At 40.7% G+C, this 26,714-nt stretch overlaps 1 protein-coding gene across 1 annotated transcript in view; it reads left to right on the plus strand.

Annotated features, from left to right (window-relative positions):
* ptprdb (protein tyrosine phosphatase receptor type Db) overlaps positions 1 to 26,714 on the plus strand; it is a 178,722-nt gene that overhangs the window by 47,901 nt on the left and 104,107 nt on the right. Inside the window, 2 exon segments of the mRNA XM_034081469.2 lie at positions 4,359 to 4,434; positions 5,630 to 5,674. The gene's annotated coding sequence lies outside the window, so the exon portion shown is untranslated.

The raw sequence follows: 26,714 nt of genomic DNA on the forward strand, positions 1-26,714 counted from the left end.
CAGCAGGAAGTGGTTTGGCAGAGAAGAACACTTCATGGCATCCATGTAATCGTTAAAGTGATTTACTGAAAGACCTTGAAACTTCAGGGACATTCTAACAATTGTACACATGAAGGTCATTTTACTAGCCTTAAGTACTACTTAGCCTGAAACATTGTTGTGTAATATCTTCTATGGGGTTGAAACTTCTCAGTGAAAAAAACCATAGTGATGTCGTCAGTGTTATCTCGGCTTGCACTGGGAGACTAGAAAGTTTGTAAGTTTGGACGCCTCGGGACGTAGAGTTTAAAGGACGTAGGCGTTTGTCAGACATGGAGCATGGATGCTGTCTATGCATCGTCGGGATTGTCTGACAGAGCCTGACCCATACTAGAGACTACAAGTCATGATGTCTCCCCCACTTTTGTCTTTAACAAGTTGCTAACTTGCGATGCTAAATCAGTGAACTACTTGTAATGTTGTTCTAGAATTTAAAACATGGGCATTTAAAGCTGCAGTTATTATTATTTTTGCCTGCGTGAGGACAAACACAAAATGTACAACAAAGATGATTTAGTGGATTTTCAGAACACACAGGATGTTTTGCTTTACCCTTGTATTTATGTTATTACCATCTCTAATGCCATTGTGTGCAGGGCTCGGAGTGTGCAGTGAGTTTTCTTGACAAATCTGAAAACTGCTGTCTGATGCTGCTGGACACACAACTCATAACTAACGTCTAAACTTGAATTCAGCATACATAAGTTTGAGAAACCGGCTCGAGATACACTTTTTGTTATATTCCATGGAATGCTCTTAACATCCCGATAGCAATGAATATCTTAAGTGCTTTGACAAAAAATCCATAACAAAATGTCATCTATGGAAGCCGTGGTGCTGTAAAAAGCACGACCAATCATCTGAGCCGGCCCGGCTAAAATAACTGGATGGCCTACCTGCCTGTCAGCCTTCCATCTGTGCACAAACTTACCTCGTGCCCTCATTGGTCATGTGCGCGTTCGTGTGTGTTGGAGGAGGGGCTCTGTAAGGAAGTGGCAGATTTGTTCCGGCTGTGTATTTTCAAATTCTAGCCACTCGAGCTGGTTTCTCCAAAATTACCTACCCCACCTTTAAGTTGTGCATTTCTGACAATGCATATCTAATTGTTCTTTTTCCCATGTGTGCTTTGAATAAATGTCTGCTGGAGAATGCCAATAAAGGCATAAGATTTCAGTCAAACTTTTAACTCCAGAAAAGTTGGGCTGCATTTGTTGAATCAAGACATGAATGCACACTAGAGCATTGTAATCTGACTTGATTAAAAAATGCCAGACGAAGCTGTACTTATCCTGCATTAGGTTTTAAGAGGAGCTAATTTGTATGTAGTTTAGGATTCAAGTGTGATATCTCTACAATGCGTCTCTTCTCTGTCTCCAAGTTATCTTGTCATTACACATACTGGTTGGTGGATGAGCACTTAGAGACCAACAATATAATAATCCTATTTCTATTTTATGAGGCTCAAGTGCAGCAGGTGCTTTTTAAGCTAAGTAAAATTAGGCAGACATTTCTGCATCATGTATCTTCCAGAAATTCTTCATCATCCTTTTGCGGGTTGCCTATCCTTCTCTGTAAACTCTTAAATGTCAGACACACACACACACACATACAAGTTGTAAACAAGTTCAAGTTGTTTACGCAAAATTGTGTTATGTCGCTCTGAGGGTCTCTGCTGCCAACTTGACCTGCAATAACCTCCTTAACATTTGGAGAAGACTTCATACACACCTCAAAAGAGTAAACATGTTTACAAAGTTACATTTTGCATATATTTTCTCTAGAAAATCTAACTAATATGAGAAAAATGATTCTGAAACACATGTGATGGTGCAGTTTGAGGAGGGTTGTGTCTAGCGATAACATTTGTAGGTAATAATGTCAGTGTTATGCATTGCCCTGCTATGACACTACAGTAGGGCTCATGAGATGGACCTCCGATACCCACTCTACTGCCCTGCTTACACACTTGCCTTGATGTTGAGTCCACTTGACAGGAACCTAAGAAGAGTGTTTCACACATGCTGAGTGAAGCTTAACCAAAGTAAACCACCGAGCTGCCCTGGTTAGGATTGGACATCAACAAATTATCTGGGCCATTGCTGTGCAGATAAATGCAGAAATAGTTTGGTTCATGGAGAGAAAAGGGGATGTGAAAGCACTTTAGTGACCTAAATAATATGCTGCTTTCCCCTGAATTATTTTCACCACTGGCAAAAACCTTTAAGGTGATGTCCAGACGGAGCAGCTGGAGTTGAATTCCCTTCAAATTACTCAACATTTGACTCTCACCGAAAAGTCATTTCAGCTATCAACATGAAAAGGATTCAAAGGCTGCTCTGAAGGGCTCCCATGGGAGTCCTCACAGAGATTCAAAGCAGCTAAAAGGGCTTGCAGAAAGACTCCCACCATGGGTGCCACTTTGCCACACATTCAGGGAAGACTGCAGTAATGCCGTGTCCACCGAAAATAGGACAAACATAACTTGTCCTAGCTTATTGTGCAAGACCTGTAAGCTGAAATTGCTTGCACCAACATGAGCTTTCCAAATGATCTAGTTTCCAAACTCTTCCTCTGCCGAGGCTGCCGAGGCTTTAATTACTTCTGCTGGGCCAGCGCAGGTGAAGCACATTCTCACTAACAAGGTGGTTTACAACGAGGGAGCACTGAAACCCAACAGAAAACAACATGATGGAGAGAAAAACTGGTGCCCACAATAGAGAGCAACTGATGCTTATAATAACCCCCCACCCAACTGATTTCACCAGCCATTGTCAGATTGTTACAGACGGAACATGGAACAAGTGGAGAGGAATCCATGGAAAATAAAGTGTGCTCTAGTTTTCACACATAGTGGACACACATATGCCACGGTGTGCATATGTGCATGCCTGGGTAGCACTAAAATATGTCTGATGTTAGGAACACAAAGTCTTCAAATGGCTTCTCATTATGTGAGATTATGTAAGCCATTATGACCTGAACACATGTTAAGATGTCAAGGGTCATACCAGCAATTACAAATAAATAAGTTATCATTTATAATTAAAGAACTCATGATCTTCACATCATCAGATGCTGCAGTTAATGTATTCTGCCATCATCTGATGTGTCTGCCCTTATTCAGTAAGTCGGTCAGCAGCACAAACACAGGAGTGGTTTAACAGCACAGACTAGTGGTGACTCTTTGTTATGGCTTCTCTCTCCACAATCACAACATTCTATTGTTAACATCTCAGTCCATTTCTCTGAAAAATCATGCTTGCAACTTGTTTGATCCAAAGTGTGTTACACTGTAAATCAGGCCTAACAAACAAGAATCAAGGATAGGATTTTACAATTACAAACATTTATAAACCGTATACTGCGGTGGCTATTTTAAAGCACTACTTTAGAAAGTTATTTGTCCAATGCCTCAAAGTTCAACAGTGGATGGATTTCATTACAAAAATAACTGCAAGTGCCCATGATCCTTTGAGACTCATCCACCAGCTAAATTATATTTTGCTCTGACTTCGTGCACGCTGCTGCACATAGATGGCAAAAGAATTCTGGTTGACAGCTCTGGGTCATTGCAGTCACAAATCATGGAGTGTGTGTGTGTGTGTGTGTGTGTGTGTGTGTGTGTGTGTGTGTGTGTGTGTGTGTGTGTGTGTGTGTGTGTGTGTGTGTGTGTGTGTGTGTGTGTGTGTGTGTGTGTGTGTGTGTGTGTGTGTGTGTGTGTGTGTGTGTGTGTGTGTGTGTGTGTGTGTGTGTGTGTGTGTGTGTGTGTGTGTGTGTGTGTGTGTGTGTGTGTGTGTGTGTGTGTGTGTGTGTGTGTGTGTGTAGGTTCTCTCTTTGCTTACGTTTCACACACCTCTGTGCTAGTATTTACACATGTGTCCTAATGCAACCTCCTTGATCTGTGGGAGTGTGTACTTTTCATACTGAGGTGTTGAATGCTTTTTTCCTACTCCGACTTTTCAGCCCCTCACAGCACGTATGGCTTGTATGTAGCTGGTATAAAAACCTTTAAAGACCCCAACATAGAAGTTGAGCTGGGGCTGTCTTTTGGACCAATCGTGCTTTTTGGAACAATAACCGCCCATTAATTATTTTTATGTCATAGCAATAAGTTTGACATTTCTAGTTATTGCACAGACACACTGATGCACAGGCAAATTCAAACAGAAGACAAAGGGTACTTAGTTGAAACCCAGGGTCGGCTTTAAGAGTATTAAGTTCTGAAAGGCTAAGGCTCTGCTCCTAATCCGTTTCCCACTTTTCCTCTTCTCTTCCCCATCCCTGTTTGCGCTCTCTGTATCCCTCCTTCTTTCTTTCAGGAGAATTCTGGGGAGATTTCTTACTCTTTCAATCCCCAAGTATGGAGCAGCCCAGTGGACCTGTGCACTAAAACAGGTACGTACTGAAAATCACAATGACCTTCAAACAAACACATGTGCACACATACATCCTCTTTCCCCCCTGCTGTCAAAAGCAAATTTGTTCTGGGCCACAATGGTGTATGATGTATGTAGTTAAAAGGCTGTGCCATGTCCACTGAGTAAGAGAGAGGGTGGAATCCTGCTTCTGAGAAAGAGAGTGAAGAAAGCACACAGAAAGACTTTTCCTGAGGGACGGAAAGAACTTAAGAGACTGTCGAGAGGATGGAAGTTTAACCAAAAATCACCTCCCCACAAGAGTGGCAAATATGCAGTGGACAGACTTGAGGAGGGACATGCAAAGAGACAGACCGGCAGACAGGACAAGACAGAGCGACGATCCCCAGCTGTTTTTAAAACACTGCCTCTGATACATTATTGAATATGCAGCTCTCCAACGCATCGCTGAGCTTTCCTCTCATGTTAGTTCACATAGCGTCACCATTCTAAATATAAAGCATTCGCTCAACCCCCTTCGGTTTGTTAAAAGATGCAGGGGCTGCACGTTGGCTGTGTGTGTTGCACCGAGTGGCACTTTCCTTTTCTGAAGCTGGCTGGAGTTTTGTGATGAGTTTGTGTGACTCATTTTTGTAGCAAGCCGTTGCAGACTTAAAAGAAGTTAAAAAAATAGATTTCATCCACATCTTTGAAAGTATTCTTAGATGATGCACAGAGTATACTGAGCCAAGTGAAGTGCTTCACTGGGAGTTGCATGTACTGTACACTGAAGGAAGTGAGATGTTGTCGAGGGGATTGATTTTAAATCAGACAGCATGTGGAACACTGCAGGTTTACGACGATTGAGTGCAGCAATATCTTTATTTGAATAACTCAAATATATCACATTTCATACCTCTTGTCCTCTCCATTTAAAAAGTTGGATTTGGATGGATTTTCTAAGGTCACTGTCCTAAGACTTTTGAAGGTGGAGTACCAGGTCTAACCTACAGGTGGCAGCAGAGCAACATACCCAGCAGGCATGTTTCTAAAGCAGACTTTACTGGCCCATTTTACCAGCAATGTAGGTCTCCCTTCATTTATATGTCATCAATGGCAGGTTGTCAAGCAAATGGTTCTTCCTGGCCATGATAAACTATGGAAAAATCAATATGGTATATTTGTGTTGATAGATCAAGAACTTACATGAAAAATGGTGTCCTTTCCTTTTTCAGCTCCCACTTTCAAACTTCATGTTCCAGGATGAACCATGAGCAAAGGTAAGAAACTCGTCTTCAACTTTTACCTAAGCGATAAGTCAAATGTAACCTTAAATATATGCCTGTTTGAGTTTCACTGGACACATGAGTGTGTAAAGATTCAGGTCTTACTCTATTTGCGAGGACGCGTGGACATATGGGCCCAAATGCTGCTGCATGTATAAGCAGTTGTATGAATGTTTGAAGGTGTGAGTATTTTCTGACAGATGTTGTAACAACATGATTAGCCCTCTGGCTGCCAGTAGCTCTGTGTGAGGTTGCTATAGTGACTGTGGGCTGAATGTTGGGGAGGCCAGAGTGGAATATGAGGGTGCCGAAGATGAGGAGAGGGGGTGGAATAGCAAATGAAGTGTCTGGTGCCTCCGGCCTGTGTGTGACTGCGTGTTTTTATTTCCGTGTTCAGGAGTGGGTGCATTCATGAGATGTTTATGCCTGCCTGTTTGTGTATTTCTATAAAGAGCACAGCATTGAAGAGACTCTCGTCTGTGTAATTGGGAATTTGATCAAGATAACTCGCTCACAGATTTATAATCACACACATACAAAAACGTGTTCAGTCTGTGTAGGAGCCACAGAGACAGGGTACCTGTGATGGCTGGAGCGTAGGTTGAGGGTAAGCTGCTCTGCTTCACAGACCAGCACCACGAGTTGAGCACTTTGTGTCACTTATCACTTAAATTCCCACGTCAACGGACCTTTTATTCAAATTGTTAAAAAATAAATGCCCGCTGCTTTTGAGAGCACAGGGCTCTAAAACGGTGTCATTTCAAGCACCATGCGGCTTTAAGAACATGGCTCAAGTTCAGTTTGCCTGTGTGGAAGTGCTTATAGGTAGGGTCACAACTCCCACAAGGCATTGTCTGATAAACCTGAGGGGTTTTAAGACTACCTTTTCTTTTGTTAAGTACCAGACAGTTTAAAAACCTACGCCGCTAAAAAGTTCAGTTTTAAGGGGTCACTTGCACATGCTGCCAAAGTTAGGAGCTCTTATGGCATTCTTTGTGTAGTATTCTGAAACGGTATTCTAGTTTTTCTCTCTTGAATCCAAATATAAAATCTCGATTCCTAACTCTGTGGAAGTTCATTGAATATTTATTACGTAAGACATCGTTAGGCCAGGAATTGCTGTTACTCTAAAGTCAAAGTTGGTGGCCAATTGTAACTGAGTAAATGCTGCAAATAATGTAACTGTGACAAGTTTACAACATAACAGAGGTACAAGAGGCACAATACTGGTGATATGTATATTCTGTTTTCTGAGGGGCAGGAATGTTGTTTTTCTTGTCTTTGGTAATTTTTTTGATTAGGTTTATTTATTAATGTTGTGTTAAAACCAACCCAGTCTCATAAAAAAACGTGTAATAACTACGTTGGTCCACAACGTAGGACGTAGTATTTCTACGAAAACGCCTCTGAAATTGTAAAATGCCTACGTTTTTTTTCACCATTCATTCCAATGGCTGGCGTCTATGTCACGTGATCTTCACATTTCTCCCTGCAGAAAAAAAAAACATGGCCGACATTCGTTTTATTCTCGGTGGAAAATGCCTATTTTAAGGTTAGTTTGGCGATTAAAATGCCCTTTGATGTCATTTGATGCGAGAAATATGAGTTGTTATTTCAGATTATGTGTGCAGTGGATGTACATGATCTTTAGTTTGCTAGTTATTACGAAGATTACTTCAAGAAATTGTGTCTATACAACGTTTTCATTGTTACCAAGGTGGTTGCTAGGGACGCTGCTATCGATATTATTTCTGTTATGTTGGGTAAAATGGTGTTATCTTTATTGCTACCCCCTTCCCCGTCAATGTATAGTGTTGGTCCACAGTGCAAACGTATCTAAAATTGTGGCATAGTGTGGTGCCGAGAGATGGGAGTCGGAGGCGGGGTATCAAAGGTACAAGCTAGACTTTTATTTAGCATCTCAAAACACATGTAAACAGCTTCATGCCCGGGAAGCAAAGACCGGCGGAGACAGGAAGTCCGGCTCACTAAAATGTCTGTGCAGAACAATACTATACTATACAATACTATGTTTGATTAATAAACACAAGTTGGAGTCCGTCAGGACCGAGGGTCGGAGCAGCTAATTTTCTTTACAGAATATTACACCCGGAAGTAAGTATTCTCTCCGCTTCGCTTGACAAACCCCGTGATAGTCCTCAAGCTCTGTGATTGGAGAGTGTGCAGAGCGTCGAACAGCACTTGAAATGGGATGGAACCACGGCAGACTGTCCAAAACTGGATTTGAACGGGTCCACCGCGTCCCCCTCCTCCCCCCCTCCCCCACCCCGTCCAGCTGGTCTTATGTCTGTGACTCCTCCTGTTGTTCATTGATGAGCCTGAAACATGCACTTGTCAAGGTTCAGAGGCACATTGTGCAAATATGGCAGTATCAATCAATCAATCAATCAATGTTTATTTATATAGCGCAATATCACAAATGTTACATTTGTCTCAGTGGTCTTCACAGTGTGTACAGAATATCAGTATGACAATACGACACCCTCTGTCCTTAGACCCTCACATCGTACAAGGAAAAACTTCCAAAGAAAACCCAGTTTAAAGGGAAAAATGGGAGAAACCTCAAGGAGAGCCACAGAGGAGGGATCCCTCTCCCAGGACGGACAGACGTGCAATAGATGCCGTGTGTAAATTGAAAAGATAATACATTTGCAACATAGGTAGTCCAGATGTTTGGAAATGCATGTGTGTATAATAGGAAGATGAATCCACGAGGATATCCATCCAGGACTTATGATCCAGGATCACAGCCACGACTCAAGATCCAGCGCTCGCGATCCAGGACACAGGACCGCAGGATCATCCATGACTCCGGATCCCAGCGTATATAGACACCAAAAGAAAGACATTTGGGGAAGCTGGGTTAATCGGAACATGAGAGTACACAGGTATAGACAGAGAGAAGGAAGAAGTAAGATGACCCCCGACAAACTAAGCCTATATCAGCAAAACTAGGGGCTGAATCTAATCAGCCCTAACTATAAGCTTTATCAAAAAGGAAGGTCTTAAGCGCACTCTTAAAAACGGATAGGGTGTCTGCCGCCCGAACACAAACTGGAAGCTGATTCCACAAATGTGGAGCTTGATAAGAAAAGGCTCTGGCTCCCATTGTACTTTTAGAGATTCTAGGAACAACCAACAACCCTGCATTCTTGGAACGCAATGCCCTAGTAGGACAGTAGGGTATAATGAGTTATTTAAGGTAAGATGGCGCCTGCCCATTAAGGGCTTTGTAGGCGAGAAGAAGAATTTTAAATTCTATCCTGTGTTCTATAGGGAGCCAGTGTAAGGCAGCCAGAACAGGAGTAATGTGGTCCCTTTTCCTAACTCTGGTTAGTACACGAGCTGCAGCATTTTGAATCAGCTGAAGCGACTTGATTGACTTCTTGGTACTCCCTGATAATAAAGAGTTACAATAATCCAGCCTAGAAGTAACAAATGCATGGACTAGTTTCTCTGCATCGTTTTGAGGCAAGATATGCCTGATTTTTGCAATGTTACGTAGATGGAAGTAGGCGGTCCTTGAAATTGATTTTATGTGGGCGTTAAAGGATAAATCCTGATCAAATATAACACCAAGATTCCTTACAGTCTCACTGGAGGCCAAATTAATGTCATCCATAGTTAGTATATCTTTAGATAATTTGTTTCGTAGATTCTTCGGGCCAAGTACAATAACTTCAGTTTTGGTCGTGTTTAACATCAAAAAGTTTAAGGTCATCCACGTTTTTAAGTCCTTAAGGCAGTCTTGAATTTTATTTAGATGATTAATTTCATCAGGCTTGATTGATAAATATAGTTGAGTATCATCCGCATAACAATGAAAGTTTACAGAATGATTCCTTATAATATTGCCTAACGGAAGCATATATAATGTGAACAAAATAGGTCCGAGCACTGAGCCCTGTGGCACTCCATGGCTAACTTTGGTTTGCGTGGAAGATTCATCGTTAACACGTACAAACTGAGAGCGTTCAGATAGATAGGACCTAAACCAGCCTAAAGCAGTTCCCTGTATGCCAACTAAGTGCTCTAGTCTTTGCAATAGGATATCATGGTCGATAGTATCAAATGCAGCACTGAGATCGAGCAAAACAAGAATAGAGACAAGTCCCTTGTCTGAGGCTATTAGAATATCATTTGTGACTTTAACCAGAGCTGTCTCTGTGCTATGATGTGTTCTAAAGCCAGACTGAAAGTCTTCAAATAAATCATTGTTTTTTAAGTAATCACACAACTGTTTTGCGACCGCTTTCTCAAGAATTTTTGAGAGGAACGGAAGATTAGAAATAGGTCTATAGTTGGCTAAAACCTCTGGATCGAGGTTGTGCTTTTTAAGAAGCAGTTTTATCACTGCTACTTTGAATGATTGTGGAACATAGCCTGATAATAAAGACATATTCATAATATTTAATAAAGAAGTGCTAATTAATGGAAAAACTTCCTTCAACAGCTTAGTTGGAATTGGGTCTAACATGCACATTGATGGTTTAGAAGAGAGAATCATTGAATTTAATTGTTCAAGGCTTATGGCTGAAAAGCATTCTAGTTTCCTATCTAGTGTAATATTAGAACTTACGTTTCCGGGAGCTGTTGATAACACTATACTGGTCAAAGGCAAGAGGTCATTAATTTTGTTTCTAAGAGTAACAATTTTATCGTTAAAAAAGCACATAAAATCATTGCTACCGAGTGCTATGGGAATAGAAGGCTCAATGGAGCTGTGGCTCTCTGTCAGCCTGGCTACAGTGCTGAAAAGAAATCTTGCATTATTCTTATTCTCATCTATTAATGAAGAGTAGTAGGCTGCTCTCGCTTTACGCAGTGCTTTCTTATATTCATTGAGAGTAATATGCCAAATTAAACGAGATTCTTCAAGTTTAGTGGAACGCCATATCCTTTCAAGTTGTCTAGACTTTTGCTTTATTTTGCGGGTTTCGGCATTATGCCATGGAGCTAATCTATGTTGTTTTATTTTCTTCTTTTTCAAAGGAGCAACAGAGTCTAATTTTATTCGCAGCGCATCTATAGCACTATCAACAACATGATCAATTTGGGGTGGTGTACATTTTGTATAAGTTTCCTCCCCTACATGCAGACATGCTATCGAGTTAAGTATTGGTGGAATCTCTTCCTTAAATGTGGCTATAGCACTAACAGATAGGTTTCTGCTGCAAGAGCTTTTGACTAATGCTTTGTAGTCTAGTAACAGTACTTCAAAAGTTACTAAGAAATGGTAGCCATCGATCATCTTAAGATAAGATATACTTTATTGATCCCAAGTTGGAAACATTTGCGTTACATCAGCATGTGTATAGTTGTAAATATGCAGTGGTGTTTATTTGTAAATCATTTAGTATAATCACACAAATTCTGTGTTTTATTTTTAATAATTCTGTGTTCTTTATTTATTGATTGTTCAATACCTGACAAGGTCGGAGATGAAAAACTTTGGTCACAGGTTCCTCAACAGTGCATCACAAGACATCTTTCAATATGTGTACCTCCACCATTAAATTGTCATATTCTGCACATTTCTTATACTATCTACATACATCTTATAAGAGTATAATACATATGTATAATATCAGTTAAAATAAGTGCTTCAACATAGTTAACATTGCTGGAGGTATGCACAAATATTGATAGATGTCTTGTAATGCACTGTTGAGGAACCTGCGACCCAAGTTTTTCATTCATTGCATAACTACACCATAGTTGTGTAGGCCTATATGATATGTCAATAAACCTTAGAAAATCTTGAAATCTTGAAAGGGATGTGCAAAATAGTCATTATATACAGTCTTTACTTAACTATTAGTAGATAATAACGAGTAATGAACATACTTTATAGGGATTCTATTAATATCTAATAATAAAAATAATGAAATTCAATAACATGCTTTAACCACTAGGTGTCCCTTTATATCAGCTGTGCACCTTTATGGTGTAAATACAGCCTATCTACCAATTGGATCAAATATAAAAGTCCGCCGAATTAGTGTTGATACTGCAAGGAGACGTATTGTGTGAAAAGAAATGTAAGATGTTGTTTAATTGTTGATATATTTATGATCCACGTCACGTTTCCAGTGTTGGCGGCAGTTCCTCATGTTTGTCTAGAAGTCTTCTCATCAGGGCTCTATAAATACCGAACTACGGCAGATATGTAATATTTAATGCAGCCGAACCGTGTATTACAATGCAGTTATGTGATGACTTTCAAAGAGAAAAGCAAGTACACTCGGAATAAAGTGTTTTCGGTCTGTTTCGGGTATTTGTTAATGACGATGTGATGTGAGATGTGAGACTGGAATTGCACAGGGGAAAATAACGATTCTGCACCATTTTAGATGCGGAATTTGTTAAACTAATACGTTTGCGCTGTGGACCAACACTATACTTTGACGGGGAAGGGGGTAGCAATAAAGATAACACCATTAAACAGTTACACAACATAACATAAATAATATCGATAGCAGCGTCCCAAGCTACCACCTTGGTAACAATGAAAACGTTGTATAGACACCATCATGTACATCCACTGCACACATAATCTGAAATAACAACTCATATTTCTCGCATCAAATGACATCAAAACACATTTTAATGGCCAAACTAACTTTAAATAGGCATTTTACACCGAGAATAAAACGAAGTTCGGCCATGGTTTTTTTTTTCTGCAGGGAGAAATGTGAAGATCACGTGACATAGAAGCCAGCCATTGGAATGAATGGTGAAAAAAACGTAGGGATCTTACAATTGCAGAGGCGTTTTCGTAGAAATACTACGTCCTACGTTGTGGACCAACGTAGTTATTACACGTTTTTTTGTGAGACTGGGTTGGTTAAAACTGTATGTTGTATTGTTTTGGTTAAATGGGCATATATATATATATATATGTATACGTATATAAAATCAATAAAAATGATTATATATGTATACATATATATATATATGTATACGTATTTTCTTATTAGTTGTGTTTTGTGTGGGTGAGCGTGTGTGCGTATTTTTAGGGTACACTTTTCTGATCTATTTCCTTCCTTCCTGAGAATTCATTATAAGAAAGGTACGAAAATGCAAATGTTAAATGTTAATGAAAATATGAAAGACTAGGAGACAGGATCATTAAAGAAATATGTGACCGGGTGTATTACAATTTCAATATGTTAATCACTAAGGTGAAAAACATCCCATCAGAGCTCTGAATTAGTTAATGTGTTCCTGGGGGTCCCACCTTAAGTGAACCAATATGATTTTACGTAACAATTTAAAGCAACCCTGAGGCTCTGCTACCAGCACACTGCCCACTGTCCTCTTGTCCTTCTGTATCTCCTGAGTGTGCAACCTGCTGTGTATAATAGTCATGGTGTGAACTATAATGCGCTGTACCATACAGGGCTGGCTTCACACAGGGATTACACCTAGATGATTCTTCAATAGAGAATTTAGTCTCGGATAGCCGAGCCTTAATCCGCGCCTGTGGAAGCGAACCACAGTGCTGTGGAGCTGTGGCCAGATATGACAGAGAACAGAGAGCAGCCAGATTAGTTCATACTAGGAAGACGGCTGAGCTTGAAGCCGCCTGACAGAGCGTCTCTTGACAGCTCCTCCCAAATCTCTCTACTGTCTCTAATGTAGTCTGAGGGAAACATTGTTCCTCTCTCTGTCTTTTGAGCTGTATTTTCTTTCCCTCGCTCTGTCCCTTTCTCTCTGTGTGAGGTGGGTGCGAGTCATAGAGAGAAAGAGAGTGTGTGTCTTATCGCTTCATTAGCCTGTAGACTTCTGGGTCATTCGTAGCCCTGCTCCCATTGTCTCAGAGGCTCTAATTACCCTCACGTGAGTCACGTCTGATAATTAGGACGGTCCGAGCAGGACACACACACACTGTTGGCGCTTACACATTTGGCACATATGCACACATACACACATCAGTCATTAGTGGAGAGCCTAACATGCAGTAAAGTGCTAATGGGATTATCATTGCTGAGGGTCCCTCTCATCAACCTCTTACTCCTCTCTATATTCATCGTAAGCACAATTCTGAGACACATAAAAGAACCAATTATTTCGATACGATATCTTCCCTTCTCTCTTTCTTTCTTTCTCTTCTTTCTCAATCTATTACTCATAATGTGCTCAATTGGTATATCAACATCAGAGGTACCATGTTGTTAAAACCAACTCAATGGTGCATCTTGTTGACCTGGGGTTTAAGCAACTGACCATGTAATTCTGATGTCTGTAGCTTGGTAACTTTATTGCGTGTCTCTCTCCTCATTTCAAATCTTATTTTTTCAATTTTTCATTTTTAATAATCATCTAGTGAACACTTCGAGGATCTTGAGCCCGCAGGTTGGAAACCGGAGTCAAATTATAACTAATTATAAACACTCTGCTTTGGAAATATGGTGTTGAAAGCTGGACATTAGAGAATTGAGCAAAAAATGTGTTTGGTATGCATTTAGGTTTTTCGTATAGTCACCATTTTAGCTTTTCTAGACTAACAGCTAGTCAATGATCCTTGCTAAATAGAAAACATTAAAATAAATTAAGGACCAAAAATTAAGCTTGTGATCTGCTGTTCTGCTCTTTTATCCTTTCGATGCTCTTGCATAATCACTTCTCTCCATCAATTCAATCTATGCCTCTCTCCATCGCGGAACACATTTCATCAGCTCATTTAAAACTAATATCAACCATAACCATTCCATTTTCACTGTGTTTATTCTTTCGACGGAAATGGTAATGGAGATATTGACAGCAGAGTGCATAGTGATTCTGTCCAGGCCATTGTGTTGAGTGGTTCGATGGAGAAAAGTGGATGACTGGAGGGCTGTCTATGGTATTACATATAGTATGGAAGGCATGGGAAAGAGAGGCCCTCTGAAAGCCAAAAGCTTAAATACCATGCCTCACATATACAGACGTGAAGAGACACCACTCTCTCTCTCTCTCTCTCTCTCTCTCTCTCTCTCTCTCTCTCTCTCTCTCTCTCTCTTTCTCCCTCACACACACACACACACACACACACACACACACACACACACACACACACACACACACACTGATGCACACAGAGGCAGTGGATTAGGATGGGGATTATGGATGCATAGCTGTAAAACAGGCAGAGACAGATCAGTGGCATACTTCATAAACACTCACATGCTGGATGTGTAGAGTCACATGGATTTATTCTGAGGTGGATGGTATGATGACATAGGTCCATGTGTCGTGATTGAGCACTATTCAAGCTTAAATAGAAAGACAGCAATGAAGTTTTTGGCAATCAATAATTGAACAGGAATGGCAGGAACTGAAAGCTACGGAGATGTGATGTCTGGATTAAAAAGCTTTTTATAAAGTTCAAAGTAAAGAATTACTATTTTCTACTGAATGACCTGCAGAGAGAGAATCTCTTGAGAATAAGGACAATACCATTTTTGTTTTATATCCAATAATCTACCATAACATACAATTAAAGACAACCTTGCAATTTGGCCTAGCAAAAATGTCTTAACCACAAAACCTCCAAAACGCAGGTAATGTACGCAAATAAAACCACCAGTTTAAATAGGTGGAGCCTTGTGAGTGTGTTAAGAACTTCTATTCTTTATCTCCAATGACAGATGTACATCAATGGCAAACTTTAGAGACCAGAGAGGTTTCCCAGCTCATTAGCAAGACACAAAGTACCGCAGAGTTTGATGGGATTTGTTGTTACTAGTTTTTTTGTATTCAGTCAAGTAAAATGATGACCCGATTATAGCACTGGATTAAAATTCAAGGGTTTCCTAAAATTTCTAGAGCTTGTAATGAAGGCAAAATTAATCAGTGCATTAAGTGTCATACCTAAACAATCTATTATAATAGAAGTGATTTCCTTTGCATATAAGGTAGCGCTACTCAAACTCATGGTGGCGTTAGAGGAAAAGTGATAGCTTGGCCGCTGCCTTTGGCAGATCACAACAGCTGAGATCGACCCTGTTTGAAAAGAGAAGGTATCTTTCACTTTTGCAGACAAGCGATTTGGAATGAACTTCATTTAAGGTGGAATCGACATTTTGTCATGAATAGGAAACAATGGAGGGTTTCATTATGTACTTATGTGCTTCAGGAAACAAAATGTTTATCAAGAATATAGATGAGGCTACATTATCCATGTTGTAACCCTGTGTATGTATTCATTGTACAGCTCACCTAAATAAAAATACAGTTATGATAAGATTACTGGTATCTACACGTAACCACATATTTTCAGTTTCATGTGCTGTTGATTTGAGGAAGCTGACAAATCTCAATTTTAAAAATTCAACAGCAATTTGTCATTCGTGTGGACCACTTACCGGTACTCTGAATAATCCGCAGTAACTGTAACAGTTTTCAATTTCTCTAGTCGGTAGTAATGGAAGTTCATTTAGTAGAAATGAGAATTGACTAAAGTCACTGATCAGTCTTTAATACTCAGTGTTCCAACACTCCCTGGAAAATATTAATTAATTCTACAGCTTTTACTGAGAAATAGTTAAATATCCACCTCTAATTTTCATAAGAGCTTTCTGCCATCAATGTGGCCAGATTAGCATCCATAATGGCTAGGACTTTCTAACTAACCGTAACCCATATTGTAAAAGCTGAATGCGGTGGACACATATACATGAGAAAATACAAGGGAAGAGTTCACTTCTCTAACTCCCACCTCGCTAATTCAAACAAATTGCCCCTGTTGATGAAAGCAATGCACCGCTGTGAATCTGAGCGGATGTATTGTAGTATATACGCCCTGCTGTGTTGTCTTGGTGATAAAATGTCAACTGATGCTTTAATGTCCGACATTGTCATATAATGTTTCAAAACCTTGTCACAGCTTGGACCCTCACTGCTCATACATGATGGAGTGCTAGTCATATGCTGACTGAGCGCCTCAATCTGTGGCGACCGCGATTCGGCCTGCTGCATCAGGCATGTCTCGGTCACCAGACATCTGTCATCAGCACGCAGCTCACTGGAGGTCTGTGGCTCCCCGTGCTCCCATCTTCTCTCCAACTGTCAAATATAATCATCAATCTCTTCTTCCCTTCCTTTAATATTCACTCTGCATATTCCTGTTCGGCCTCCTCAAACCTCTCCTCCTCCTCCACATTTCTGCTCCGTTTTTCCAGTACGCTGAAACATATAACCAGCAATTTGCGAATCTCTCCCACTATGACACACACATACACACACACATGCAGAGGCATCCAGACCGCGAGAGCTGCTGTGGTGTATAATGACAGATAATTGGCTATTGTGGGTTCGCCCTCGGCAGCAGGAACCAATCACAGTGACAGCCACTTCTCCATGACCCGTGTGTGTTTGTGAGAGTGTGTGTGTGTGCATGAGCATGACTATCTGAATGTGTGTGACGCACTGATTTTCTCTGTCTGCCTTTGTTGCTCTGTGTATAGATGTGATTGCCAGTCAAGCACTTTGAATATGTTACTGACAGCCCTCTTTGTAGTTTAGATCACTGTCATTGTTGCATTTATGTAAACATAAATAAGCTATTCACAAATATGGTATGTATTTGTTTCTGTGCACACACATAGAATATGAAAATCTATCACGTTCTGTGTGTATGCTAGACATTTCTACCGATTGCACTTCCTTATTAGGCTTGCACACAGGTATAACCTCAGTAAAATGTCCTTGTTTTTGAAAGATTACCACTTAGTGCTCCCCGTTTTACATTCTCAGGGTTTATGTACGCCGAGAGGATCCACAGACCCAAACAATGCAGCCTTGCTGTTCTCCACTAATGTGATAGTTGCTTAGCTCGACATTCGTCACTCATTTTGATGGACTCCGCAGCCCTGGTTAATGGTCTGCCTGCTCGCCATTTGTATGGAACCTGTTGACTCCAACTGCTCTAAATGGATCATATCTTTTTTTTTTTTCTTTCTGTAAAATAATCCTGATCTGTAGCCGCATCAGCAACAGCCTTTAAAATAACAGCCCGGTGCAAATGAAGGATGTCTCCCCCAAGCTCACCCTCTGTCTCTGCTTTTTCATTCTTCCCCTTTATCATTCCCTCATTTATCCCTTGCTTCTGTATTCAGTCTATCTTTCTGTGCCACTTCCTCTTCTCTTGCTGTTTTTCCCTCGTCCTTTCTCTCTCCTTGTTTGCCCCGATTCTCATTTCCGTTCTTTCAATTGTGGGGAGTGATCATCCAAGCCATGCATACAGACTAAATGAGATCTCTGTGCATGTAATGTGTGTGTGCAGCTTTGTAAATATCATCTTTTCTGTCTTGCTAATACGTGCTACCATAAAAAACGTGCATATTTGCGTGCGGGTGTAAACATTTAGTTGTGTACTTCATCATACTAGCCAGCTCAATGTTCCCGAAGACAATTTCCTCGCTGTGAAAAGAGCAGGCGGGATGTTCATCATTCTATATTCCCTTCTTAGTGTTCAATAAAAAGCTTCTTTAGGACTGCTAGGCTGCACGCTCTTTATTCTTTATTTGTTGTCCTGTCACTCACTCATTTTCACCCTTTCTGACTCTGCACACACACTCCTGCTTTTTCATGAAACCCTGCGGGTCTGTCTCCTGTGCATGACACAGTGTGTATCCCAGCATGTTCCCATAGTGTTTATTTGTAATGCTGCTTAACATTCTGAGCATATAGCATATAATTCAGCCTAGCTGAACTGATTTGCATTGTGTTAGTGAACATCAGTTGATGTGATGGAGATTTCTCTACAGTAATATGAAGATACAAATGTATTTTGAACGCACATCAATGATAATTTCACGCTTACAAATGCTCAGAATTTCATTTTTATTATAAAGACTTAGCCAGGTGGGGATTGCTATTGTTACGGCTAAAATCAACATGATTACAAGAAGAGAAGAAACGACTCAATCTGAGACTTAATTCACCTGAATAGCAAATAAACTATGAAAGGAAGGTTAGAAGTGAAGCTAATCCGGCTTTTAAAAAATGTTGTTATCTGTGTCTATCCTCAGATATTTTACTGAAGATTTAGGATTTAGCTTTCTAAATGGGCATAAAAAACCAACCAGCAGCCTCTCCCTCACTCTGATTGCGCCCTCCTTGTTAACTAAATTAGTGTCTCCCTATGAAATGACGGTTGTAATTTTGCAGGTGCAACTAGGGAAGGTGCCATCTCTAATAACAGCCGAAGCACTAATGGTAAGCAGCCCACTGCAGCACTTGCATGTCTGGGAAACGAACAAATGATTGGAGAACTGGCAGAATCCAAGTCAGTGCCTAAAGGAAGGAAGGGATAATGATGTGGTGTGTGTGTGTGTGTGTGTGTGTGTGTGTGTGTGTGTGTGTGTGTGTGTGTGTGTGTGTGTGTGTGTGTGTGTGTGTGTGTGTGTGTGTGTGTGTGTGTGTGTGTGTGTGTGTGTGTGTGTGTGTGTGTGTGTGTGTGTGTGTGTGTGTGTGTGTGTGTGTGTGTGTGTGTGTGTGTGTGTGTGTGTGTGTGTGTGTGTGTGTGTGTGTGTGTGTGTGTGTGTGTGTGTAATGCATCCATGTGTATATGTGTGTGCAGTCATATCACCTAAGAGAAAGGGTGTGTGTGTCTATAATAAAGTCATCAATCTTTGAAGCTGGAGGAATGTTTTTCTCTGTACATTATGTGTGTGTGTGTGTGTGTGTGTGTGTGTGTGTGTGTGTGTGTGTGTGTGTGTGTGTGTGTGTGTGTGTGTGTGTGTGTGTGTGTGTGTGTGTGTGTGTGTGTGTGTGTGTGTGTGTGTGTGTGTGTGTGTGTGTGTGTGTGTGTGTGTGTGTGTGTGTGTGTGTGTGTGTGTGAGTGAGCAAGTGGGAGGCACTGTGGCTCTCTATGATGCTGAGATTAGAGGCAATTATTGAAATGTCATGGCTTTAATGGGCCGCCGCTCTGAACCCCTCTCATAAGTCATGAGTTGAACTTTCAACGTGATGAAATAAGGACCTGTGTGCTGAGTCTTTCTGTTTTAAAAATGTTTTCACTTCAGATGATATTTTGAACTGTTATCCCACTTTCATTTTGCACAGTAGAATATCAGCACCCTGATATTAAAGAGAATTTTTATTATTAGTAAGCCTGCTAATTGTGTCCCTTATTGATCTACTTCCGCAGATAATACCCGGCTAAAGTGTTATTTCATTCATCCCTTATTATAGAAGATAAGAATATGTTTTTGTTTTTAATAATAAGATTATATCATTTTTTATTAATTATTCTGTATGCATTTGAAATATATGAACACAAAATGAACTATTTTTCATTTCTTCTTGAACTGTCATAGTTTATTCCCCTCGTTTCAATTATTGAGTGAAGTGCTTTTTTTTGTGAACAGTGAACATGTTGTTCAATTAACCTTCTTTTTGTGCAGGCGAACGCCATTTATAGTTATAACAAGGAAAAAATAGAAAGGTCATGAAGGTTTTCCAGTTTCAAGGCACAAGCTTTGTACGGGTTACCAACATTTTCCATTTTAAAATTGCATGCTAAGGGGTTTACAAACAAAGAAATAGTGGACATTATGTTTAGAACATTTGATCATTTAAGGCCCATATATGTATTGCTGTGTGATATATAAATCAAATGACTTACTATATTAATTTAAAAATAATTAAATCGATAAGTTAGCTGGATATAGTATATGTAAGGCATGTACTCTTAATATTCATTTCTAATGCTTCAGCCTGGAGTATCTTATTAAGCCTACATGCTAACCCTGTTATCTCCAATTAAGTAGAGAGGCAGTTTAAACTTGTCCCTCGCCCAAGTTTCTGATTAATTCAGGCTTCAAGAAACACTGAAGTGTTGGGCTTGGTTAGTGACAGTACATAAAGTATGCCGTGGAATGGCAGAGTTCATGCATGACTTAAAAAAACATTGAAAACTGATAAATTAGTAGGTTGACAGCACAGTGCATTATGCCTGTAGGGAGTGTGTGAACCAGAGTGAACATGTGTGTGGACAGTTGTGTGATTTCACATACAGAAAGCATCCATGCATTCACACGCATTGAATTTTCAACCCTTGTAGTATATCCATACATATTTATCAGTGGACAACTTGAATATTTAATCGAAAGCTGCGAGTGTAGATATATGTCAACAGAAAGAGTGAGGGTGTGAAGCCACAAAACAAAAACAACCACATCCTATGCAGCGAGATTTGCAAAACAGGACATATTTATTTAAAATCTCTACCTAAACTGAAAACATAGTGCTTTTTACGCCCCTTCGCAAGTGCATTGAGCGCGCGTGTGTGTGTGTGTGTGTGTGTGTGTGTGTGTGTGTGTGTGTGTGTGTGTGTGTGTGTGTGTGTGTGTGTGTGTGTGTGTGTGTGTGTGTGTGTGTGTGTGTGTGTGTGTGTGTGTGTGTGTGTGTGTGTGTGTGTGTGTGTGTGTGTGTGTGTGTATAGAGAGGATGATGCTATGTCATGAGGCCCATCAAATACAGCCCTAGATTCTATTTTAGCCGCTGAAGTTTTCTCGATAGCAAACCCCTTATCGCTTATGTGCTTTTAAGTGTCTGTGTGTGTGTGTGTGTGTGTGTGTGTGTGTGTGTGTGTGTGTGTGTGTGTGTGTGTGTGTGTGTGTGTGTGTGTGTGTGTGTGTGTGTGTGTGTGTGTGTGTGTGTGTGTGTGTGTGTGTGTGTGTGTGTGTGTGTGTGTGTGTGTGTGTGTGTGTGTGTGTGTGTGGCTGTGTGTGTGTGTGTGTGTGTGTGGCTGTGAGTGTGTGCACAACACATTCCTGTCTCTGGTGTGTGTCGGTGAGGGCTGGTGTGTGTGTGTGTGTGTGTGTGTGTGTGTGTGTGTGTGTGTGTGTGTGTGTGTGTGTGTGTGTGTGTGTGTGTGTGTGTGTGTGTGTGTGTGTGTGTGTGTGTGTGTGTGTGTGTGTGTGTGTGTGTGTGTGTGTGTGTGTGTGTGTGTGTGTGTGTGTGTGTGTGTGTGTGTGCAGCCTGAGGTTGTGTGTTTTATACTCACTGAGCTGAGGAGTTTCTGCAACAAAAGCACGTTTACACCCCTCTATCTACTTTACATTGCACTGATGGGAATCTGCTGCAACACTGATTGTGTTTGGTGTTCTAGGTCAGCACACTCAGATAAGTTAGTGTGCAGGTGAATATGTGTGCATGTGTATTTGTGTGTGTGTTTGGGTAGTTGGTGCAAGAATGTGTTTAAAGACTGAAAGTTGGTGTTAAAGCATATTTTCTGTCCTTTGTTCCTTTTTTGACACCTATTCATTCCTGACTTGTTTAAACATCAGACATGCATCATACCTAAAGCAGCTTTTGCCTTGTTTGAAATTGACAGACACCCATTTTCTTGAACCTCATGTGCTGTCATGCACATTTATTCCAGTGATATACCTACATGTATTATGTGATGATGCAAGAAATATTTATAAATGATCAATGATAAGAATAACATGTGAACACTGTAATGTTTGAAATGTCAACAAGGCTCATGAAGTATAGAAATACACACACCTTAAGCTCAATCACTTGCATGCATCTCTTGCATAATCATGTTGAGTGTCTTAAAGGCTCCAAGCAGTTCCATCTGGTAAGACAGAACGTTTCAGAATAAAATTACTCTTTTAGTGCCTTAGAACATATTCTGCAAAAAGAATAGTTCAATATGTCCTTATGGTGGACCTTTTAAAATGAACCATGAATTATTTGTATTCATACTGAGTACAATTTGGAAACTGTTAGTCTATAAAACAAGAGATGTTTAAGCAGTAGGCCTATCCCACTAAATCAAAGAGCTGCTCATCACTGAAGATATTGGATCGTCTTCACTTGATAAACCCCAACATCAGAGCCATTTAGTCTGTCAACAGAGATGTAATCCTGAATTGAGTTTCAATTTCAACAAAATATTTTTATTTTGTACTTTTACACATTCACTTTAGTTCTAGCAACATTTTATTTTTCCTATAAAATATACAGAACACATATTGAAAAGTTAATAGAGCAGTTAACCAAATCTTACTTGTATGACTTTATAACCTATGTTCATCAATCCACCTCGTCCCCAATCGTCTATCGGGACGAGTTCATGTTCTATCGGAGGGAATGATGTAGACCACAACCCTTTGGCCACTCTAGATTGCTCCACGCTGCGTTTGGACACCACACAAATAATGTCGCAGGCATGACGCGCGGCGCCTACAGCTTTACATCTGACCAACTTCACTCCAGCCACCATACCGAGGGATTTATACTCAGTTATACTCACCGGGTAGGAAATTATTGGAGCGAGAGATAGAGCGAGAGAGGGAGGGAGAGAGAGAGAGAGAGGACAACAGACGCACGGTGCTGGATTATTTGGGCAGAGCGGCTGCAGCCACGGTGGATGTTACACAGGCAGACGACAGACGGAGAGCTTGAATCTATTCAGACAGCGAGTTTTTCCAACGACGGCGCCGGGCAGGATGCTGATATGGTGAGCGCGTCTCCGGTTATTTTATGTGTAGTTTTGTTGTTGTTGACAAGCACAACAGAGCGCTAACTTCCTATGATCATGTATTCCAGTGCAAAGTGCCTCCACGCATCTGCGTTTATCCGATCAGATGTGTCTATGTACGCGAGTTTGTACTCCGGTGTCAAACACATATGACTGACACTTTATATCTGCCTTGTCTTTCCTTACCCAGCATGACCTGTTCGTTGTTTTTTTTTGCGCTGTTTCAGGTGGTTGCCTTGCCTTTGAATTAGCACTCGTGGAAAATCGCTGTGACATGTCTATGATATTTAGGACTTGAAGCGTGTCGGGGCAGTCAATAGAGAGTTCATATTGATTATAGCCTAATCAATAGGGTTTATTATTATCTGCCATGCCATCATGATGCTGTTTCTATCGGAGTTTACAGCACAATATGTCTGTGATCCACTTCTTAATTTCCTGTGGTGTCATGTTAATATGACCATACAGTAACAGTTTTGTCCATGTTATTGCACTGAATCCTTAACAATTTGACTCTGAGGTTATTACAGTTATTTTCGCTACAGGGCGGCTCTTGAAATTAGTTTTTTAATGCTGATGAGAGATTAAGAAGGCTGTAAACCGCTTGGTTTTCACTGGGGTTTGGTGCTCCCCCTCAAAACAAGCTCAGAGGTATTTTTCACAACTGAACCGATGTCACCAGCACAAAGCAGACTGGGTGGAGGTTTAAAGGTGTATGCAGACATAAAGCAATAGGATTTGTTAATGGCTGTCAGTCACTTCAACCTGCTTTGAATGGGGCTGTCTGTGAGTGTATGCAAATCTCCATGAACACTTTAGACTCCAATAGGCCACAGTGATTATATGGGTGGATTTCTGTGGGTTGTACTACCAGTTTCTACCCAATCCATTTGGACCCATTTGAGAGATGTTATTGGAAGTATAACATTTGTCATTGATTACCATTTAACATTTTTCAATCTACTGTATGTTGTCTACTTTCACCTGAGAGAGGTAATGATTGAATATGGGTTGTGACATTGACATTTCTCTTCCTGCCACTGGATAACTCAACCACTGCAATGTGCTGTAATGTGCTGTAATGTGCTGTAATGGCTGTGTGTGTACATGTGTTTGGCAGTAGTCAGCAGTCTTGCTCTAACACTGTCTATGGCAGCATTACAGACCTCACTAGCTAACAAATCAATCGTGCAGTTACTTTTACAATGCAATTACGTTTGAGTAAGTGAGAGGTTGACACAAGTATACTGTATATGGAAATCGAGCAAGAATTGTACCTTTATGTGCTTCCCTGATATTCCTAAGTATGCAAACAGTTTGTATGCTAAATACCTCTATATGAAGGGAAGCTATGCCATACTATATATATATGTCTCCAGAATTGGACATCTGCATGGTCACTTGAATTACCAAAGTGATTGATCCACATTGAGAATATTGGTATGGTGCATTGTCTTTGTGATACATTTAAGAGAGGATAATGGTTAAATAAGCTAGTTATTTTCAAAAATACCATTGAATGTTGTTGACGATCACAAAATACTTCTGCCACACTCTGTTGATAAGTTTGGGTACATCAAGCAAGTGTACTGCGACCTGTTTTACGACCATAGCCTGCTGCTCTCAGGTCACATGCCAGTCTGTGGTTCTGTGCTTTATCTCAACTGATCTTCCACTGTGTTAATGTGTGTTTGTGTGTTGTGTATTTGCGTGCTACTGCAGCTGTTCCTCCTCTCATAGAGATTAAGTTTCACAAGATGTGATGGATGCCAGTGTCTGCAGAGCCAGAAGTGTGTGTGTGTGTGTGTTTTTGTGTGCATTTGTTTATCAGCGCATTTCTGCATGTCTGTATAGCACTGTGCCTGTGCGCATATATTTTGGAAATGTCTATGTCATTGCCCTGAGGGTTGGGTCACGTTAGGAGAGGTGATGTTAAGGTCAGGGATGTTATGAATTTGGTTGGTAATTATAGAGACTGCGCCTTCAGTTCCCACAGACCAGGCCAACGCAGTCTAAACTAGGAAGACATGAGCAGGTCAACAACTTTTCCTGCAACAAAAAATAACTTGAATATGAAAAACATCTCATTCTCAAAACAGAAAAGTTTGCTCTTTTTTTGTCTCATACATTTGTCTAATGTATGGCCTGATCACACAGGGGAGTGGAAAACAACCCTAATTGTTCTTTATTTAGTGCGGCGATTGCAGTTTTGACGGTAATTTCTCAAGTCTCAAACTGTATATGTTAACGTTTTCAAAAGGCTATTTTGAGAGACAGCCTTCTGGTGAAACAGGTTGTAACAGTGAGAGTGTGCGGGCGGGAGGCTCCTGGTTAAGATACAGTTAGCCAACATCCAGCTGTGTTGGAAACGTGATAGGCAGTATAGCTTAGACGAGAGCAGGAGATGGACCAGCAGCTGAGAGAAGGAGGAGGCACACAGCGATTCTATTGATTTACCTGGCAGTAGGAAGGGACAGCTTTCAATCCATCTCGCCTCATCCCTATCATCTGTCCGTTAGATCTCTGTGTCTCAGCCTTCCTATCCTTTTCTCTGTCTGACTTTTAGATGGCCCCTTGCTCTCACTTTCCCATACTTCCCCAACGGCCGGCCTAATCAATAGTGTGTATTTCTGTCATCTCGCTGTTTGATTTGTGTGTTCATGTTACGCCTTTTTATCACTTTTTCTTTGCCTGCCACTGCCTTTTTCTCCTTTGTCACTCGACTCTCATTTGCTTTCTCTTTGTGTTTCATATATCTATCAGGCAATCCCACCCACATACAAGCTGTGAATTGGTAATTAATAGCTAAAAATTATTCACCTGTGGTGATGAGCATATGGTGAGAATATATTAAAAATGTAACTTAAGACTTCCCTCACTTCACATGTGTGCGTCCGTGTGTGCGTGCGTGTGTAGAGCTAGGCATAAGATATGGGGTATGTGTAAAGAGAAACAGATACAATAGGACAGATTCAGAGAGGGAGTGATAAATAAAAATAAAAATAAAGACACACAATGACAGAGGGAGACACTCTGAAGGAGCCAGGCCCAACCACAACAATTACATTTTCCAACCACGCTTACACAAACTCACACACACACTGACAGTCAGACACACAATCCGAGCCAAACTTGTTAAGACTTCAAATTAAGCTGTGTATAAGTGTTTCCCTCCTACTCTTACTTTCTTCGTCATATTTTGTGTCTTCTTCCCATTGTCCCTGCCCTCCTACCTCTCTTATCATCTTCTCCCTCTCTCTCCTCTCACCCAGGCTATGCTCCCTTCTCCCCCATCTTCTATCCCCATGGCACGCATGATGTTTTGACATAGCAAAACCTGTGCCAAACCACAAAGCCTTATTTTCTCTCTGCAGTTCTTTCTCCTGCTCTTTCTGACTCCCTCTCTTTTTCACTTCTTCTATCTGTCTCCCCCCTCCCTCTCTCCCCCCCCCCCCACCTTACTTTACAGTTTAATCTGCAGCGGGGGCTTAGTAGCACGGCTGCAGGACTTCCACATCACTTCTTTCT

Source organism: Pseudochaenichthys georgianus, chromosome 1, assembly GCF_902827115.2.
Source record: "Pseudochaenichthys georgianus chromosome 1, fPseGeo1.2, whole genome shotgun sequence".
Taxonomy (NCBI): Eukaryota; Metazoa; Chordata; class Actinopteri; order Perciformes; family Channichthyidae; genus Pseudochaenichthys; species Pseudochaenichthys georgianus.